Source organism: Cryptomeria japonica, chromosome 8 (genome assembly GCF_030272615.1).
Source record: "Cryptomeria japonica chromosome 8, Sugi_1.0, whole genome shotgun sequence".
NCBI lineage: Eukaryota > Viridiplantae > Streptophyta > Pinopsida > Cupressales > Cupressaceae > Cryptomeria > Cryptomeria japonica.
The window spans coordinates 122,511,102-122,515,867 of record NC_081412.1 but is presented as its reverse complement, the minus strand read 5'-3'; positions in this window follow the sequence as shown (position 1 = coordinate 122,515,867).

The window sequence follows — 4,766 nt, the reverse complement described above, 5'->3', positions numbered from 1 at the left end:
TGTGTAAATGAGGGCAAATTATTGGGGCATATCATTTCGAAAGAAGGTGTCAAGATTGATCTTGATAGAGTCAATGCAATCTAGCATCTTAGCCTACCTTCAAATCGGACTGGAGTAAGGTCATTTTTCAGCCAGGTAAACTTCCTAAGAAGGTTTGTACCTGAATTCGCAGAAACTACTAAGCATATCATTAGCTTGTTGAGTGAAAGGTATCCTTTTAAATGGATTGATGAAGCCAAAAAATCTTTTGAAAGGATCAAGAGTTCAGTTGCCAATGCGCCAACTCTCATCAACCCAAATTTTAAAAAGGATTTTGTCATATACTATTATGCCTCAGAACATACAATGTCGAGAATATTATTACAGGTGGATGAATCTGGGATTGAAGCACCTATAGAATTCATGGGTGTCCCTCTCAAGAAGCATGAACTTAAGTATTCTCTCTTAGAGAAAAATGCCTTCGCCGTGGTTAAAGCTGTAAAACAATTCCAGTATTATATTTTGCATTCTCATTCTGTGGTTTTGTTCCAGATTCTGTAGTAAAAAGTATTTTGACTTAGCAAGAAGTCGGACTCAATAAAAGGGCGACGTGGGTAACCAAAATTCAGGAATATGATCTAGATATTCGTCCTACAAAGATGGTTAAAGGAAAAGGATTATGCAAATTAATAGCAGAAAATAAGATGGAGACAAAAAAAGAGCCACCATTGACTCTGTTCATTGGGTTGCAAGATACATGGTTTTCTGATGTAGCTTATTATTTGACCTACGACAGTTGCCCGAGTCATTTGTCAACTAAAGAACAAAGGAATCTCAAGTTAAAAGCAGCTAAGTATGTTATTTGGAAAGATGTTTTATACAACAAAGGATTGGATGGTACCTATTTGAGGTGTGTAGATAAGCCTCAACAACAAAAGATTATGGAGGTTTATCATGGTGAGGCCTGCGGTGGACATTTCTCATCCTCAGTAACCGCTTTTAAGATTTTAAGAAATTACTTTTATTGACCTGGTATGTTTTGTGATGCATATACTTATGTTAAGGGATGTGAAAAATGTCAACTCTTTTCTAGAAAACCACATTTAGCTGCTCTACCTTTAAGGCCTGTGGTAGTGGATGAACCCTTCAAACAATGGGGCATTGATTTTATTGGTCCAATAAATCCTCATTCCAGTGCTGGTCATATGTATATTCTGACAGCAACAAACTATTTTACTAAGTGGGTGGAGGTTGTTCCCACTAAGAAGGCGAACTCAGAGGTCGTATGTAATTTTCTCAAAGATTGCATTCTAGTCCATTTTGGGGTCCCTCAGAAGATTGTCGCGGATAATGCATCATATTTCTCCTCTGAAGAATTGACTATGTTCTGCTATGAACATAAAATTACTCTTTCACACTCCTCTTATTACTTTCTGCAAGGTAATGGGTTGGCAGAATCGAGCAACAAGAACCTGGTAGTGATCATGAAGAAGTTAGTTGATGATAATGCCCTGAAGTGGCATAAAAAGGTCTATGAAGCTCTATGGGCGGATAGAATTACCCCTAAAAGAGTGATTGGAATGGCACCTTTTGAGCTGGTGTATGGGATTGGTGCAAAAGTTTCCTTACCCCTAGAATTGTCGGCAACCAAGCTTCAAACTGTAATTGAGGATTCCTTTATCCAAAATGCTCTGGAGAAGAGAGTTATGTATTTGATGAAGTTGGAAGAGGAAAGAGAGATGTTAGTGGATATAATTACTGAGCATCAGAATAGGGTGAAGAAAATCTTTGATATGAGAGCTCGACCAAGAGGTTTCCTTAAAGGAGATGAAGTATTGTTATGGGACAAGAGAAAAGAACCAAAGGGTTCCCATGGAAAATTTGACTCATTGTGGAAAGGTCCGTTCAAGATCCATGAAGTAGTGGGACCGAATACGTTCACATTGAATTATTCTGATGGAATGGTAATGTCCTATACCTATAGTGGGCAAGACCTCAAGCTCTATAAACTTTGAAATTTGTGGTTAAGAGTTCCTGTACATAGTAGATTAGCTGGTTATTTTGTGTCTGTTTGGTGTGTGTCCTCTTTCTCCCCTTTCTATTTTTGTTATGCGAAACCAAAGATTTAGAGTTATTTGCATTTTTCACAAAATATAATCCCCAGTCAGAGCCAATGTTACCTTGTCATTCGTCCTTCATAACAAGAGTAAGTCACCCTACAAAATTTTATTTGAGTCCTTATCTTTCTAGAAATTCCTTGGTTCAATCCTTAATCCGTTTATAAATTGTCTCTTAATCCGTAACACCAAGTTTTAATGGTCTATTTGAACCCCATGAACTCATTGAACCATTTTGAAGTGACTTAGATTTTGTTTTTGGAAGTTCTATTTTGGTTGGAAGGAAGTCATCAGTTTTTCAAATCTGAAATTGGAAAGAACTTATACGTGTATTGTTGTGTCTTTGTTGCATGAAATACATATATATAAAGATCATTTGCATTTTGGAGAGAGAAAGTCTTTGAGTTTTGAATCCATGGAGTGGTATTTCTTTGTAAATATTAATCTAATTAAATGATTGTGATTACCTTTCTGATGGTAGATGTTGTTATTAATCTGGGGCTCCTTTCTATGATATTTTAAAAAGATATATGTTTGAAAAGAGATTTTATTTCTCTTACCTATTTTTATGAAGTGTTGAATCGATGTTTTTGAAATTTGTTTTGATCACCTTTGATTTTCATGTTGAAGCATTTTGAAGAATAGTTTCCCTGAAATATTTGCAAACTAGTAGCCTCTCATCTAAGAATGAAGTAGGCAACCTTATGTGCTTTCAGGTTAAAAGCATACCAGTTTTATTTAATTAGATTATTCCATAAATAACTAATGGAGGGAGCTGTACCTATCAAAAATTCAGAGGGAAGTGGTGTATGTCACACTTACCCAACTGTTTAGCTAAACTTTTGTCTTTCAAAGAAGGTGACAGAGTTTCAAATCAATTCAATTAGAAGAAAGGCAAAAATCTGTTCACTAACAGGTGGAGACCCTTCTCAAGCCCGGTATAAGACGTTGTAGTCTTTCTTCATCTGACTTATTTGGTAGAGCTAGTGTTGTTTCCCTTAGCAAAAGTATTGACAGAATCTAAGGATTAGGATCATGTGTTGGTGCTAAGCTTGTTTCTATTAGCACATTTGCTTGTGAAGGTATTTCAGGTGCTACATTGTTAGATGATTCTGCATTAGTTTCTTGTAGAAGATGTCTCATATCTTCATCATTTGATTCCATACTAGGGTATGTTGCTGCTTTCTTACTTCTCTGAAATGAAGAAGGGAATACCTGTGTTGATAACTAATTCTGAGGTATGTACTCTGATTGTAACCTAGGTTTGTTCAATATGTTAAGTGTCTATTATCTTGCCTCTGTTATCTTTGGGATGCTCTTCTATCATAACCCTTGATTCTTTGGGTTTTCCTTAGGAAAAACATGTTCTAATCTTCCTTGTTTCTATAGTCCCAAGCCTATGGTAACATCATACCCATTTTTTTGTAGCATTTTGAAACCATTGGCATACTGATCTAAAGGTAACTTGGGTATTGTCATGTCATCTTCTTCTTTATATATCCATTAATTGACATCTTCATTTAAGGATTCTTCTTGTAAGTCTCCCCATATAATGAATGAGCATGATTCTAAGTATTTGACTCTCTTTTCCTTTATCTTGTTTCATCACAGTATTTTGAGGTTTCCCAAAATATCTAGGAGAAAGAGATAATTGTTTGATATTTGACGTACTTGAAATGGAGTATTCTCCACAACCGACATCCTTAATCTATAAAGAAGATCTTGTAGGTGTATCTTTCTATGTTTTTGTGACTGTTAATGAACCCATTTGTGTAGTAAGCGGTGCTGCTTGATTAATGGGTACTTGGTTATCCATATTTGCCTTTAAGTGATTACAGTGTTGAAATGGGTTCAAATCACCTTGGATGGTGATTTTGATACCATTGTATGGGAACTTAACACATTGGTGGAATGTCAAAGGTATGACCTGCATGACATGAATCCATGGGCAGCCTAAGAGCATTTTATACCCCAGTTCTCTATCCAAGACTTGAAAGGTAACCTTTGTTGTGATAGGTCCTATTTGTACTGGTAGTGTAACTACACCTTTTGAGGGGTGCTCTTCATGATCATATGCCTTGATGTTTATTCTCTTTGTAGGATCAATGTGAAGTTCAGAATAGCCCAATGCCTTGACCAACTTTAGTGTGCAGATGTTAAGACCGACTCCTCCATCCATGAGTACTCTTTTGACTTTCTTCTTATGTATGTAAGCCTCTAGATGTAGTGGATCATTATGGAAAAGTCTATAATTAGGGACATCCCGTTTTGTGAAAGTAATATGGGTAGAATCAACCAGATTCCCTACCATGGATTGGAAATCATTTTCATCCATGTCTCTGGTGACTACTGAATCTTGAAGTTCTTTATCTAGGACAACTTTGTGATTCAATGATATACACAACAACTCAAAAAGGGATATCTGTGTTGGGGTTGTCTTCAGTTGCTCAACCACATTATAGTTCCCTACTACTGGTGACTGATTTGATGGTACTCCTTGCAAGGTTACTTTTGATTTGCGGGTAACTACTGCACAATCTCTGTCTCTTGGAGTTATTGTGATAGTAGCCACTATATTATCTCTTGTGAGGGAAATTTCTTCAACATATGATGTGATATCAAGGTTTATTTCATATCCCATCTTATAGTCATCAAGTGAAAGTCTGACAT